A 17,707-nucleotide genomic window follows, 5' to 3' on the forward strand; every position below is an offset into this window, starting at 1 on the left:
CCCATTCCTCAAGGCAAAACTGCTCCAGCTCCTTCATGTTGGATGGTTTTTGCTTGTGAACAGCAATCTTCAAGTCAGACCACAGATTCTCAATTGGATTGAGGTCTGGCCTTTGACTACGCCATTCCAACACATTTAAATGTTTCCCCTTGAACCACTCGAGTGTTGCTTTAGCAATATGCTTCGGGTCATTGTCCCGCTGGAAGGTGAACCTCCGTCCCAGTCTCAAATCACAGGCAGACTGACAAAGGTTTGTTTAAGAATATCCCTGTATTTAGCACCACCCATCTTTCCCTTGACTCGGACCAGTTTCCCAGACCCTGCTGCTAAAATACATCCCCACAGCATGATGCTGCCACCACCATGTTTCACCGTGGCGATGGTGTTCTTGGAGTGATGAAATGTGTTGGGTTTGCGCCAGACAGAGCCAAAAAGTTAAATTTTAGTCTCATCTGACAATACATTCTTCCATACATTTGGGGAGTTGCCCACACGCCTTTTGGCAAACTCAAAACGTGGCTTCTTATTTTTAACGTTAAGTAATGGCTTTTTCTGGCCACTCTTCCATATAGCCCAGTTCTATGGAGTGTACAGCTTATTGTGGTCCTATAGACAGATACTCCAGTCTCTCCTGTGGAACTCTGCAACTCCTTCGGGGTTACCTTTGTTCTCTGTGCTGACTCTCTGATTAATGCCCTCCTTGCCTGGTCTGTGAGTTTTGGCCCTCTCTTGGCAGGTTTGCGGTGGTATCATGTTGTTTCCATTTGAAGATGATGAATTTGATGGTGCTCCAGGGGATCCTCAAAGATTTGTAAAAACAAATTTTTTTATAACCCAACCCTGACTTGTACTTCTCAACAACTTTGTCCCTGACTTCTTTGGAGAGCTCCTTGGTCTTCATGGTGTGATGCCTCTTGCTTAGTGGTGTTGAAGACTCTGGGGGCTTTCAGAAAGGGTGTGATTATAATGACAGATCATGTGACACTTAGATTGCACACAGGTGGACTTCATTTCACTAATTATGTGACTTTTGAAGGTAATTGGTTGCACCAGGACTTTTTAGGGGCTTCATAGCAAAGTGGATGAATATATATATATATATATGTACACGCCAATTTTTATTTTTAAATTCTTTTTTACATATATAATTTTTCTCATGTCACTTCAGCAACTTAGACTATTTTGTGCAGATCTATTACATAATAAGATTAAGAAACGTTTAAATTACAGGATAGAATGTAACGAAACATGAAAAATGCCATGGGGTTAATACTTTAGCAAAGCACTGTAAATGCACTGTAAATGCACTGCAAATGCAATTAAAGAATCATACAGTAAGTAGTGCTTATTTTAGGTCTCTGCGGCCTCAATTATAAATCACAAGAACAGAAATCAAGTTAGCTAACAGACTGAATGTGATGAGCAAAACAATATATAAACCATAAAAATTAAATAAATGAGAAATAAGATTCTTGTGTGACAAGAAAATGTTAGCAAACAATGTAAATGGGATAAATGCAAATGTTACCAGATGAAATATATTGTGGCTTCTTGTCTTATAAAGTACTTTATGTTAAACAAAGTCTTTTGTAAAAACAATGTATAGAATCTGCTCTACTACATCTGTTATGCTTCTGCAGAAACTGCTATACCTGACAAACAGGCTGAAAACCTGCCATGTTGAGCTTCAGGGTATTTCTTACTATATCCAATGATTGGGTTCAATACATTGTGTAGGTTTCCCTGCACAAGCCGGGGGGTTGGGTTGGAGAAAGTGTTATTTCTCTGCACACGGGTATTAGATTAAGGCTACCACAACAGTTATATATATCCTACAAAAAACTGAAGCATTTATGGGAGCTGTGTTTCACTGTGACCAATAATGCCATCCTTTACAAACAAGGAATGCTGATATGTATTATTGTGTGGATTAACACCTCAATAGAAGGTTGGCCTATTTGTATGCAAATTATTCTAATTTTATATACAAATCTCCTTTTGATCACATTGTAAACATTTTGGACACACTGATCCGATCACAGACCAGTACATATCTCCCTTCTAGTATGAAGGCTATACATTTCATCCTGTAGTACACCACAATTACCTATTTATGCTATGAAGCAAGTTCCATAAAACAGGGTCAGTACCGGTAATTTGAGGGGTTAATAAACACATTGGCCACATGAGCCATTCAGGAACTGCTTTAGTGAACAAGTGAGTTTTATAAATATTAATACTTTGTGCTCTTACACCACAAAATGTGGTTAATTGTATAGCAAGGTATGAAACACAGAAGTAGAAAATAAAAATGCAGAATACAAATTTAGAAACAGATATCTGACCAGACACATTCAGCCCACATACAAAGAAGCAGTCCAGCAAACAGAAATTTATTTGTGTTATTATGCAAAATTAAAGAGGCAGCATGCCTCCATTTTAACATTAACTGAATTAATAGGGCTTGTGATGAGTAAACTTAAACAATTGCAGAAAATATGGACAGGTATTGGACCCCTTATCTGAAAAACCATTATCCAGAAAGCTCCGAATTTCAGGAGGCCATCTCCCATAGACTATATTAAAATCAAATAATTCACATTTTAGAAAACAATTTGTTTTGTATTTGATCCCAACTATTGGGTTTTCACTATTCACTATTGGATTTTTTTTTTTAGTAGACTTAAGGTATGAAGATCCAAATTATGGAAAGACCCTCCTTATCCAGAAAACCACAGATCCTGAGCATTCTGGATGACAGGTCCAATACCTGTATTATTTATTTATTTATTTATTTATTTATATCTCTTGCACTAAACAGGGCAAAATCTAAAACTGAAACTAAAACTAAAGTTATATTCAATTTCCGGCATGTATCAGCACAATCAAAACAAATCACAACAAAGGTTGCAGCTGTGGGAAGGGAGGAACTTATTTATATAAAGACTTCTCAGTGGAACGCCGATTTATTTTGACTGTACTTATAATACCAACCAAAAGTAATGACTATACTATTTTTTTACAAACAAATCATAGATCACAAGCATTTGTTTAACGTGTAACAACAGTGTGTGCAGGCTTAAGGTGGCAATACACCTTAGGGCTGTGGCAGACGGGGAGGCTTGTGCCTTGAGAGGAAACTTTTGTGATTTCGGGGAAATCGCAGTGCCACATATGCCATCCCACCGGCGATTTACATACTCGTCGGTGGGATGGTATTTCGGGGAGATTAGTCGCCTGCGACAAAGGAGATTTGTCGCGGGCGACTAGTCTCCCTGTGTGCTACAGCCCTAACAATTATGTTCGTTCCCACCCTCCACTGACATTCAGAGCTGAATCGTCAGATATGGAGGTAGAAACAATAAGGCTTCTACCCCTATCTAACGAAAGCCTAAACTGGCTTTAATGGCACTGCATTATTCTGCATTAATCCCTTAAGAAACATATAAGATAGAAATCTGGAATCTATGTTGGCTGGCACTGGCAGGTTAAGGGCTTAAGTCCCATCGAGCTGCCTGAGGTGAGGTTCTCACTTCACCTAAGGGCTCTGGCACATGGGGAGATTAGTTGCCTATGACAAATCTCCCTGTTCGCGGGTGACTAATCTCCCCGAAATGCCTTCCCACCAGCGAAAATGTAAAATTTCCTCTCAAGGTAACTTCTGCGATTTTACTGAAATCGCGCCACCGCGTATGCCATCCCACTGGCGATTTATATGTTCGCCGGTGGGATGGCATTTCGGGGAGATTAGTCGCCTGCGAACAGGGAGATTTGTCACAGGTGACTAATCTCCCTGTGTGCCAGAGCCCTAATGGCAGGATTGCCTCTAGATAAGAAAAATGGCAGAAAGTATTTATCTCATTATCTCATGCATCAACAACAAGGGAAAGTGGTGAGTGATCTTCTGACATGTTGATATGTGAGATGCAAAAAAAGAGAAGAGGCAGAGACAGAAGAGGATCACAGTGCTCCTAAACCCACTCTCAAAGTGCTGGCCGTGTTTACAACAACACCATGTCCCTAGCTTCTTTCTGAATCTCCACCACAGTTAAACAAAATGTTGGTCCCCCATAATACAAAGATTAAACCTAAGATTGCACTAAGGGAATGGAAATAATGTAAAAAAAAAAAAACCTCAAAATAATATTTACAATCTGCTACAGAAAGACTGGATCCACCACACGAGTGAATCTTTAGCCCATATGCTTTGGCAACTCACATAGTGTGCCAAATTGGGTTATAATAGGGGCCTATGGAAACCAACTGAGAGAGAGCCAATGCGGTCCTCACCTGCCTGATCAATATCTAACTACACCTTGCAGGCTTTTGTAAGTCTCCATACACAGGCCAATACACTACTGACTTGATCTGGAGGGGCTGAATAGTCAGCTAATATTAATCCATGTATTAGGTTGAATTTTTAACAGATAAACGTAAAAGGATATAAGCCACTTGCCAGAAACGCTTTTGGGCCTGCTCCTGTCACAGGCAGCAGACCCGATGCCACCCGCTCACTTGAAACTGCATTATCTACAGCTGAAATTCCAGTGGCGCAGCAATGCTCTTCAAGCGCTAGCAGAGGCAGCCTTCTGGGCTAGTCAGCGTCACAAAACATATGTGCTTATTTGGGATGGATTTAATTCCCAGTATGTTTTGTTGGCAATTTAAAGAGTGGGTTTTTCTGTTACAGCTGCTTTCTTGCTAGCATAGCAACACTTTAACATGTTCAGGCTTATGCATAACATTTCTTTTTATCACAAATTCCTGTCTGTCAGCAGACTTGCCGAACCAGGATTGCTCGCTTGCAAGATATTACCTCAAATGTGCTGAGCTCTTAATTCATAATAACAGAATTGTTACCGGCTGATCCTACATAATTACAGTCATTAGACAGATCTTTAATTAAAGAGAACATACAGCAAGGACATCTTAAGTATTTCAAGTATGTGGCAGAATGCAATATATTACATGCATATTAAATACGAACTGGGAGAGCCTATCTTTGTTCTGTGGTACTGAGCAGGTCAGTTTCTCACAATTCCCCTGCATCCATTTGGCAGCACATTTATCATTCTATTTAGCGAACAATTGCACTCAGATACCAACAAGCACTAGCACACAAAGGCTGCCTAAATCTGGCTGCCATCTCTCATAGCGCTTGTTGCTAGGAAACCTTTCAGCTCCTAAGCAGCTTTTTGATGCTCATCACTTATTCAAATGCAAGCAGGGAACAAGAATGTAAAAATAAATGTTTTGTTGCAACTTCATCTATAAATATATAAAAATAGAAGCATCAAATACACAAGTGCCCTTCAAAAGGACTCTTTATTAAAACAAAAAGCATTCATTCCTAAATTTCCCACTAATAACCCCTAATTATTCTTTTAAAGTAAATTATGCTTTAAAATCCTACCACTGCAACCAAATGAATGCAATAAAGCCAGTCACTAGCTCTTTACAGATCTATTTGCTACCACAAAGAATGTCTCAGCCCCCCTTCTCTTTTAGGGCAATGGCACATGGGGCAATTGCAACTTTTTGCTTGCATAACTGCCAGCTTAGCAGGCAGCAAAGTGATTGGCATTGCACCTTCACTGCCCTGAATGGTAATTGACTGGACCCTGCCAGTGCACTTAAAGGTCAGGGTATTTCTGCTCACAAACATGACAGGGTGCCATTGCCTTTATATTACAACTTCTTAAAGCTCTGCAACTGCATTTGCTACAATCAGGTACTGCTGTGCAAACTGTTATATCAGGAGCGGGCTTGTAACCTCTCAACAGATTTTAGCACAAAAAAATGTATTTTATAATGTATGTAAAATGTCCATCTCCTTGCGTCAGACTCGGAGAGGTTAAACTTCATACTATCCACAGTGAATCTCTAATATCAATGGGAAGCACTTACAGTCACCCACTACAATCAATTACATCATGCATGGTGGCATTTATGGGCTATAATAATCTTGGAAGAAATATGTGCTGCTTGTTTCCCACTAAAGTCAAAGCACATGCCTTGATACTAATATTAAGGGCTTATTATTATAAATTATATGAATTTCCAATTTCTTGCCTGCACCACCAAACCTGGTGAAAAAAGTAGAAGACGTTTTTTTCACAACACACACTATTATTTTACCTCCTAAAACTGCCATTATATGAGAGCTGCATACACAAGCTCTCCAGTCTGAAGCCAGAGTGAAATGAAACATGGGAGCAGCAGCAGGGAAAACCCCTCCCTCCTTCTGTGTCTCTCTGCTTGTGCTGCTGCCAGGGGAGGGGAGGGGGGGGAGAGGAGCAGTAGAGCAGGAACAGACTGTCTGTGAGCTCGCTAAGCCCCGCCCACTCTATAAATATTCACTTCACTTTAAGTAGGTGAGGTGGTGTCATTGAAGTCTGTCTGGGCAGGTGGCTCTGAGCCATATACTGAAGAGTCTAAACCGGAAGCTGGCATAAGGTCTGGGTAGAGCACAGTTTTCAAGCAGTTATGGACATATTTGAAGCCAAAGGTATTTCTATTTTACATGGTTTAGTGCATTGTAAAATTTATGGTATATATCCCCTTTAAAGAAAGCCATAAAGTATCCAGACACCAGCATATGAAACACAATGCTATACTTCCAGCAGAGATCTTTTCAAATGGCAGTTCAGAGTACTTTGCAAGCTCAACTACTTAAAAACTAAATATAACCCATCTAAAATTAACTTTCTATTTTCCAGGATTCAACAGCCTTAAGCCTCACAAAAACCAACAAGCCGGACCTGCAGGTCTGGTTACAGTCAGCCTGTGGTATGGTATGGCATAGAAATATTGCATGGATGCACCCATGACACAAGAGCAAGACCCCACGAAAGCAGCAGATTCTTTCTCCTGTGCTTAATTGCATGCTTGGTTTGATACAGTATGGCTGGGAAAAATGCCTCTTCTTTTACATGAAGCCCACTGGGGCTTAGGACTTGAGATGTACTCACCTCTCATTAATTGTTCCTACTGTGTGCTAATGGATACACTGCCTGCTATACATATAAGGGCTCTGGCACACGGGGAGATTATTCGCCCGCGACAAATCTCCCGTGTCTCGGGCGACTAATCTCCCCGAAATGCCATCCCACCAGCGAAAACATAAATCGCCGTTGGGATGGTATACGCGGCGGCGCAATTTCACTGAAATCGCGCAAGTTTCCTCTCGAGGCAACTTGCGCAAATCGCGCCGCCGCATATGCCATCCCACCGGCGATTTACATTTTCACCGGTGGGATGGCAATCCGGGGAGATTAGTTGCCCGAGACACGGGAGATTTGTCGCAGGCGACTAATCTCCCCGTGTGCCAGAGCCCTAAAGGGTAACAGTTTATCTCTGACAGAAGGAAGTCATTAAAAACAAACATTTCTTTTCTAATGGTTCTTCTATCCTGTCATGTATCCCTACTTTTAATTTATTAATCGGGCTATGTCACACAAGGTAAAGTCACACAATGCCAGTGACCCATGTGTTGTGCTGTGTTAATGAATGATCAAGCACTTAACTTATATCCACACTAGAAGGCATGGCTTGTGATGAGTAAGAAGACAAGTACCTGGGATATCAATACAAATTAACTTGCAGGCTAATATAGAGATTTTAACACCAAACAGATAAAACGTTTTCAGGAAGGTATGACAGCTCCTTGAGCGTGTCATGCTAAACAGGAAACATCTGGTCATGCTTTAGGTGTCTTTTCTCCACCTTTTGGAGCTCTCATCTCCTGAGAAAGATGCAGCATTAATGGAAAAGTTTTTTTTTTTTTTTTACTGTGGGTTTTTATACAGTACATACTTTATTTATATCTCTGGCTTTTGGCCGTTTGAAAATACATACTGAAGAGGTGCAGGGTCAGTAGCCACAGCATAAAAGTATATAAAATAAAAAGGAAGTGCAGCAAAGCCCATAAAGGTTTCAAAAGATATTTGATCTCTACTAAATGCTACATTTAAACGGAACTGTAACACAACCCATCATTTACAGACAAACTGTTAATAGCAATGGAAATGAAACGCTATACATGTATATGATTTGTCATCCAGAAAACCCATTATCCAGAAAGATCCAAATTTTGGAAAGGCCAACTCCCATAGACCCCCATTTTAAGCAAATAGTTCAAATTTTACAAAAAAAGATTTCATTTGTAATAATAAAACAGTGCCTTATACCGGATTCCAAGATATAACTAATCCTTATTGAAAAAAAACCAATCCTGTTGGGTTTATTTAATGAATAAATTATTTTTAGTAGTCAAAGTATGGAGATCCACATGGATTACATAGAGCCCTTTTTAAAGAAAGAATTCGCCCAGCTAACTTATTCTCTCAAAAGCAGGGTCAGACCAGAGGCTGCAGGGCCCACCAGGGTTACTGCCTCAGGGGCTCCTGCACCGACCCAATGGGCCCCTACCGCGGCCTTCACACACACACTCCCCCCTGACCCCCCCAGTGTGCCTTGCGGGGATCGGGTCTGAGCAGCCGGGGCCCATCGGCTTTATTCCTGGTGCCCCGGCGGCCCAGTCTGACCCAGCTCAAAAAGACAGCACCTCTTGTGCCAGTCCTGCCACAAGGTAAGAGGAGGGGCTTAGGGGAGAACTTTGCCTTAGATGGCAGTGTGTAGCACTTTACCAGGGGCTGCAAACAGCCAGTCCTAGAAATTTAATGAGCCCAAACTGTGTGTTTCGTTTCCTTTTTTTCATAGATTAGTGGGCAGAACACAAATACAGAAATCAGAAAGCAAATCTTTGTCAGGTAACAGTCCTGCTGTTTTAAGAACCAAAAATCTAGTTTGGGTCAAGTTATTACTCATTTGAAGCACCCAGTGACTCACAAGAGTAGCTACCAATAGCGGCCCAACATGAACTCCTCTGGGACACGAAAGTTATCATTGCACTGGTAAATACCAGGGTTGCTACACTTTAGTTAAAAAAAGAGCAAGTGTTTTTGTAATGATCCCAGCATTTGGTCTAAAGACAGACACAAAATTGTATCCTCTATTTGAGTTGTAGTCATTGTAAAAGCTGACTGCAGCTGCAAACAGGTTTACTTAAAGGTCTACCTGTGCTGCAAAATGTTTATCAGCAACCATTATTTTTCTTTATTTAAACTGTAAGCTTGTAGCCTTTTAGATTGTAAACTCAGTTAAGAATGGCCCTCTTTACCTGCTCTATCAGACTGTATTTATATGTAATTTTTAAAACTGGACAGCATTTTGGAATATATTGGTGCTTCCTGCATGAAACACTTTCATGGAAATGGAAACTGTTGGCAGATGATGATGATGATGATGATGAGAGTTCAAGTTTTAACCACAAATGAAAACAGGCCTATCCTTTTAAGCCTAAAGATATACATGCTGAGAACAGCTCTGTAAGCTGCATGTATCAAATAACAGGACTGCAAAACCATGCTACTATTTTTGACAGTTTCAGAGAATACAATAATGGTTAACCAACCTGCTCAGTAACGTGATCAATTTGGTCTTCGCATGTTAGGATGGTACATTTTTTCCATGCCCCAGCAAACTCTAAAAATGAAGGAAAACAAAAACAAGTTAGTAACTCCCAACACTTCAGAACAGTCAGGCATATTTGTATGTTTGGTTTCATATTTGCTAATGGTCAGATGAAATTGACAGTCCCCTGCTACATGCCCTGGGGTGAAGCCAAAAAATAACTAGCAGCCTGAAAGTTCAATTTGGAATGGCAGCATGACATTCCTAAAAGCCTTCTGAAATAGCTGCACTTAACTACTTGTTTTCTTTGATCTAATGCTTTTATGGACAGAGGACATGTCAATACGTCTAGGACACGGAACTCACTCACATGGTATCTACAGGGAATAAACAACAACCTGTTTTTATTGATGTTCTGATGTATTTGTATCTGTTTACTTGGCAGACTTTAAAAGGATTCGTACAGACATGTAAGAAAATTTAGAAGCATTTTGTCTCTAAATGGCTTTGCCAAGGACAGTGGAAAAATATACTTTAAGTGAAACAAACAGCCCAGGTTGGCTGACTTGCCATGGAAAAGCCACATATGGGATGGCTACCCTCTGTATGTTAAGCTGGCCATACATTATAAGATTTGCTCATTTGGCAAGGTCGCCAAATGAGCAGAACTTTCCACTGATATGCCCTAAGGTGGGCAATCAAATCGTTTGGCCCAAGCGCCACATCAATGAGTCAATGTGGTTCCTGATCTGATGGGAAAATCAAACCTGCCTGATCAAGATCTGTCCAATTTTAGGTGGGCCCAAGCCAGGGGGTCCCATACACAGACAGCTAATCTTCCAAATCAGTTCTGAAGGACCTGAATTGGCAGCATAAAGCTGGCCATACACACACCGATAATATCGTACGAAACCTCTCAGGAAGCTGCTGATATCGGTCGACTCGCCGATCGGGCCAGTTAAAAGATTTTGATCGGGCGCTATAGAAGGCGCCTGACCAAAATCTGCCTTCAGCGCTGAATCGGCAGAAGGAGGTAGAAATCCTATTGTTTCTACCTCCTTATCTGCCGTTTCGGCCACCTTTACTCTGCCTCTGTATGGGACCCCTTTATACACAACACTAGGAAATGTGAGCTCCCATAATATAATATACCTTTGTCTTTGCTCCATTTTTTACATTTTATTTTTACATTGTAGTTTACAATGTTTTGCGTATGTATGTATGTATGTATGTATATCTATTTATAAAGTGCTACTTATGTACTGCACTTAGCACTGTACAGTAGAATAGATCAATACAAACAGGGGGTTATTAAAATACTAATAGATAAATACAAAGTATAACAAATACAAAGTACAGTTACAATAAATTAAGAGTCAAAGAGACAAGATGATGGAGGTCCCTGCACTGTAGAGCTTACAATCTAGATGGGAGGGTAACTTATAGACACAAATAGGAGAATAAAAGTGCTGTAGGTTACAGCGGGTGACACTGCAGAATTGCTAGTTCCCAGATCTGGGGCTGTGCGAGAAGTAGTCTTTAAGTTTAGTTTTAAAAAGACTAAGGGAGGATTTTCTCTGGAGGAAATCAGGGAGGGCATTTCAAATGTAAGGGGCAGCAAGGCAGAAAGGTATAAGGCGGAAATGGCAGTAGTAGTGGGGGGCACAACCAAGCGGTTGCTCTGTGAGGAACGAAGGAGTCGGCCAGGAACGTATCGAGACACAAGAGAAGAGATGTATTGAGGAGCAGAGTAATGGAGGGCTTTAAAGGTTAAGAGAAGGAGCTTGTAAGATATTCTTTGTTTAATAGGAAGCCACGATAAGGACTTTAGCAGTGGAAGGGGCCTAAATGAGAGGAGGAGAATTCTGGCAGTATTTAATACAGACTGTAGGGGTGTAGAGATGGAAGTTAGGGAGGTCGGTTAGTAGCAGGTTACAGTAGTCAAATCAGGATAGGATGAGAGAATGCATGAGTCAGGAGTCAAAAGATTACCCCCAAACAACGTGCCGAGTCAACAGGGTTGACAAGCATGCCATCGGTAGAGATAGTAAAGGGGGGGAGCAGAACTAGGCTTAGGCGGAAAGATCATTAGTTCAGTTTTTGTTGGGTTCAGTTTGAGGTGGCGTTGGTTCATCCAGTTGGAGATAGCTAACTGTTAATGAAGGGGTCAAAAAATACATTTGGATATCATCAGCATACAGATGATATTTAAAGCCAAATGAGTAGATAAGATCTCCCAAAGACAGTGTGTGGAGGGAGAACAACAACGCCCCAAGTACAGAGCCTTGGGGTAGCCCCACATCAAGTGGAACTGTAGATAAGGTTTTGTTTGCATAGGAGACAGTGAAGGATTGGTTAGAGGTAAGAAGAGATCCAGGATGCAGCCTGATTACGGATACCAATCGAATGCAGAATTTGCATCAGGAGGGAGTGGTCAACCGTATCAAATGTACCCAATAAATCGAGGAGGATTTGTAAACAAGTCAGTAAAAACTGAAGAACCAAGTATTATGACAGTTTCTGTATCTGCCATATTTCCTAGATCTTTCCTTAAACAAAAACTATACCACTATGCACAAAAAAGCACCCTTAACTATCATTGCCTAGAACTCCCTCACATCTCCCTTACTGCATAGTTTAAGTTTAAACTCTGTCCCAATCACTAACCGCTAGCTAAAAATGCAGAGTAGCGCAGCAGTGTACCTGGCTGACATCATGTTACCGTCTGAAGACTCTTCGGGTCTCTACCAATACGAACCTGCTTGTGCATGCGCAGGTTCAGGAAATCAGCTTCAACTGAGCATGCGCAAGCAGGGTCCGTGTCGGCGGTGAGACCCGAAGAGTCTTCAGTCGGTGCTTTCCACCACAGCCAGTTGTGTGTAGAACCACTTTTATTAAAAGGTACTTGTACAATTTCTTGTGCTTGGCGTTGCTTGGTTCTTTCCCAAACTGGGCACTGCTCCACCTATTGAACCCTTAAGCTACCTCCACCTCCTAACCAGGCAGTACCTCCAGAGTTCCCTTAGCACGCTATGTCAATAGGTGCAGCAAACTTTAGGCGAAAGAACAGGGTGCACATACCACTTGCATGCTAAACACCAGAAGTGGAGCCAGGAATATCTGACACAACTGTGTCTGATTTGCAACAAAGTGCAGACCAATCAATTGTATATCTATGTGTATTAGCCAGTACATTGTTACTTTAAGATTTCACATACAAAATTGATTCTAGGTGCAGTTCTAAGCTTTGCAGTCTTGTGGTGCTGAGGGCCCTAGGCTTTATACTGTATACTAGGTTGTATACTTTCCCTATGCTTGTGTGGTTTTTCTCCAGTTACTCAGGTTTCCTCCCACATTCTAAAAACATACAGGCACATTAAACAGCTCCTGATACAACTGACTATATAGTGTGTGTAAATATGATTGTTACCTCCTCTAGGGCAGGGGTTGATGTATAATATCTGTAAAGTGCAAAAAATGTTTATGCTATATAAATAAAGGATAATAGATATATAAATATTAAAAATACAGATCAGTTCCTGTAGTAACTTACTTGATTATTTTTTAATAACAAAGGCTGCTTGATGGAATTAAATGTTCTGCAGGCTAAGAATTGCATTCTAAATATCTAGCAAGAGTTTACACAGTGACTACTGCATGGGAGGTTATTTGCAGATTCTTATAGGGTAGTATTCTGCCTGACCAGTAGATACTGTTTGGTGAATCAAGCCCTTTAAACACATGAATCATAAGTGCAGTTGGAGATTTACTGAAGGTCTGAGACAGATCTGTTTAACGTCTGTATAAAAGCACCACATAGGAAAGTCTGTCCCCACAGAGCATGATCCTGCTTGTTCATCTATATATAATCTGCAAAATATGCACTTTGACTTTCATTACCGAAATGTTATACAGTCATGATATGATGTTGCCTTTCAAACCCATTACCCACTTACCATATCAGAAAACCTTGATATTTCAGCTTTGTGAGCATATGGAATTTAACATTTGCACAAGGATTTTAATAGGCAAAGGGTTGAGAAGCCAGACTGAACAGAACATGACTAGCAGATGTTTCTGGATTAACTCAAAATATAATCGTCTTTAGACCACTAGTCTGGATGAGCAGATTGAGACAAACAGGGCATTTCTGTTTACTTTTTAAGAATAACACAGCAACTGTGCATAGCCTTTGACTGAAAAACTTTTGTATTTCTATTCCAATTTATAATTTTAAATGAGAGTAAAATGTGATACAGGTAAGACGCAAATTACATTTTTACATTAAAGTGATATGGAAAAATGAATCTTCAAATCGGACTGTACATAAAAATGACATATAGGTCATGTTGATCATTTCTGGTGACAGGTCTGCTTTGGTGTTACTTGAAGTTCCTAAACTTGACGTTTTGATAACCTGACGGCCCCATCTCAGCCTGTAGGCTTTAGCTTCTAATGCTGCACGAGTATGGCAGCCCACTTAAAGAGGAACATGGGGAACAGGTTTATTTACTAATGCTGGGGCATTAATTATATGTAAATTAAAGGGCCCTCCACCAAAATTCTTTTTTCCATTTTGAAAAAAAATATAGTTTAAATCAGCTTGAACTTTGCAAAATTGTTTCAAGAGTTAAAGCCAGGAGTCTGATGCTGCTTTCAATGACAATTACATTTACAAATAACATGAAACCTTTTGTAACGGTTCATGTATATAATGTATGTAATGTATTGTAATTTCTTTGAATTTTCTATATATTATATTTTAGTTTTTGGGTGAAGGGCACCTTAAAGCACAAATTAAGCAATGTGCCCTTAAAGGGGCAGCAAAACCCCTTGCTCAAAACAAGTTAATTGAATAGAAATTTTAATTATTATACTAAATAAAATTCAAAAGTGTTCAATAACTGACATACTATTCATATCTATGAGATTTTTAGGAATGGATTTATCAGTGGGTGAAAGTTAGAGTTCACCATTTGATGAACAGGCATCTAAAAATCCCATAGGAATTAATAGAAAGTGGGTACATTTTCCTGTGTTCACATTTTGCTAAATCTGCTAAATCTGATGTGTACATATCCAATATACATAAAACAAATTTGAAAATCCTAATGCAAGAACTAACATTACAAGTAAAGACACTGTTTCTTAAGAAAGCATTCTGACAACAGATAACAGCCTAACAGTTTCATCCTAGGAATCTTTAGTGAGTAAATGGAGTATATTTATCCAGAACATTTGCTGGGTGTGTGAGGCATTTCCATGGTTACCAAGGAAGCAGAGAAAAATAAATTGCTCCTGAAATGCCTCTTTAACAAAGCCTAACAACCATGAAATCTGAATTGTCCAGAGTGAAAAGCATCACAAAAAGTGCAAGATGGTGAAAGGAACACTATTTTGCTTTTCTTTGAAAAACTTTTAGCACACAGGAGAGCAAAAAAAAAATAAAAAATAAGAGTATTCAGGTTTCCCCCAGGAACACCAGGATTATGAAAAATTTTAGCGTAAAGAAAGTAGCATAGTGGAAATCAGAACAAAAAAAGTATGAGATTTTATTGTAGATAATGAGTTTAAAAACACTATATATATATATATATATATATATATATATATATATATATATATATATATATATATATATATATATATGTCTGTGCGTGCATGTTTCAAAAACAGCTAGTAAAGACTTCTGGCAGACTCATATGTCAGACTGTGTTAAATAAGGAAACCATTTTGGATCACAATTAATTAGTTGAAACTGAAAATTTCATCTTCCGGTGACATCCCATTGCTTCCTTTGATCACATCATTCAGACGAAACAAACAATAACAATTTGCCGCTCGTGCAGTATCTCTGTTACCACATTATTGGTCTTTTCTTGGATATTCTACAGCCATGTGCAAACTAACTGCTTCATAAATAAAGATAATTCCTGGAGGGCATCTGTTGTACCACAGTGCTTAATGGCTCTAAGTCAATATTCTTGCCTTGGGCAACAGTTTGTCTCTTTGATCAGCCATATGACAAATACAAACAGAAATCCTTCCCTACTAGAACGAATTCTGGATAAGGCCAAACGCACCAATATCTCCTATGTAACTCAACTAACACAGCTACAGCTTTCCTTAGGGGCAGTATTCAGTTCAATGTGAAATAAAAAAAAAAAATATATGCTTTTGAAACTAATGGCATACAAAATGGTTTCTCTGCAGTTTAGTATGAGGTTTTCATTGGAGGTCTGGCCGTGTGTGTGTGTGTGTGTGTGTGTGTGTGTGTGTGTGTATATATATATATATATTTAACATTTTCTCTTCTTTGCTTCTTGGAACTGTGCATAATTAGTGGTTTCCCTTTTGGTTTACATAGCATTCTGTAACAATAAATTACATGATGCAGTTAAATGGATTCCTCCCAGAACAGCAAGCAAAGATATTGATCTGATTGTGCTTGCCAAACTCCATGAGCTCTATAGATGAAGAAAAGAACTCTATGTATATATGATTGTGTTGCATTAGCCAGCAGGAATGCCCTTCGAACCTGAATATCATAATATAAAATGTCAATACGGAGTCTGTTGGGAAAAAAAACACACAATTCTTAAAGATGTACCAATGATCAGTACAGTTTCATTCCCTCGTTACACAAGTTACATGTGACAATGTCATTTTGCAATGGCAGTACAATGAGTAACATCGTAACCATTGTAATCAGCAGTTTACGGTTTACTGGCATGTGATCTAGCAAGCCACCTCTTATTAATATCTTGGAATATGACACTTTTTTAATTTATAGCACATTTTGTGTACTTTTCCACTTGTGATACAGTGCTAGAAACCAGGTTTGTGCTTTATAAACGTAATTATTTAAACTTGGTGCCCTCATACCAATGCACAGGAAGGCTAGAATTTCGTAACCACTGCAGATGTTCCACAATAGGAAAAGGCACCACTAGCACCAGAATAAGAAAATTATCCACATGTGAGGTTTAGTCTCCTGACCTGAGACTTAAGCTGGCCATACACGCACCGATACTATCATACGAAACCTCGTTTCGTACGATATTCGGTGTGTGTATGGCATGTCGGCGAGTCGACCGATATCGCAGGAAGGCCAAGGTTAGAAAATTTTGATCGGGCGCCATAGAAGGCGCCTGACCAAAATCTGCCGTCAGGGCTGAATCGGCAGAAGGAGGTAGAAATCCTATTGTTTCTACCTCCTTATCTGCTGTTTCAGCCCTCACTGTGTGTGGCGGATCTGACGATGTTTCGTGCGACCGATGGTCGCACGAAACATCGTTAGATCACCACGTGTATGGCCAGCTTAAGAGCCTCGAAAGGGAATCTCCTCCAGAAAAAAAAATATTTTTTTTTTTAATAAAAAAAATGCAAACTTTCTAATATATACAGTAAACCCATGAAAATGTTTAATAATATTTCTAAATTATCTACCAGCAATTAACTACCAAAAGTAATATCTGGATGTCTATTTACATTCTCTGCACTCCTGGTTGTAACTTCTCAAACAATGTAGCAGTCCAGAAGCAGAACAGATTTGTCCTACCTTGTTTCAAAGAGTTAGAACAACTAGTGAAGAGCTAAAATGGTATACCCAGATACTGATACCAATTGCATTTACAAATTGTATAATATTATATATATATATATATATATATATATATATATATATATATATATATATATATATATACACATACACATATATACACATATATACACATACATATATATACACATACATACATACACACACACACAGGTAAGGGATCCCTTATCCAGAAACCCGAAATCCAGAAAGCTCCTAATTACGGAAAGCCTGTCTCCCATAGACTCCATTTTAATCAAATAATTCAGATTTTTAAAATTCATTTCCTTTTTCTCTGTAAAAATAAAACTAACCCTTACTGGATGCAAAATAATCCTATTGGGTTTAATTAATGTTTTATTGATTTTTTTTTTAGCAGACTTAAGGTATGAAGATCCAAATTATGAAAAGACCCCTTATTCGGAATACCCTTGGTCCAGAGCATTCTGGATAACAGGTCCTATACCTGTGTGTGTGTGTATATATATATATATATATATATATATATATATATATATATATATATATATATATATATATTTTTTTTTTTTTTTTTTTTATATACACACACACACAGATATATATTGGAAAGGTGCAGGTGATTGATGGATTGATTGGGCAGGTCAGAAA

At 39.2% G+C, this 17,707-nt stretch overlaps 1 protein-coding gene across 2 annotated transcripts in view; it reads right to left on the reverse strand.

Annotated features, from left to right (window-relative positions):
• The window catches only part of sema4d (semaphorin 4D), a 79,614-nt gene that overhangs the window by 33,502 nt on the left and 28,405 nt on the right, over positions 1 to 17,707 (reverse strand). The window contains 1 exon segment of one of the 2 annotated variants that reach the window (NM_001167998.1): positions 9,476 to 9,548. The gene's annotated coding sequence lies outside the window, so the exon portion shown is untranslated. 2 annotated transcript variants of the gene reach the window in all.

This window comes from Xenopus tropicalis, chromosome 1, assembly GCF_000004195.4.
Source record: "Xenopus tropicalis strain Nigerian chromosome 1, UCB_Xtro_10.0, whole genome shotgun sequence".
Lineage (NCBI taxonomy): Eukaryota > Metazoa > Chordata > Amphibia > Anura > Pipidae > Xenopus > Xenopus tropicalis.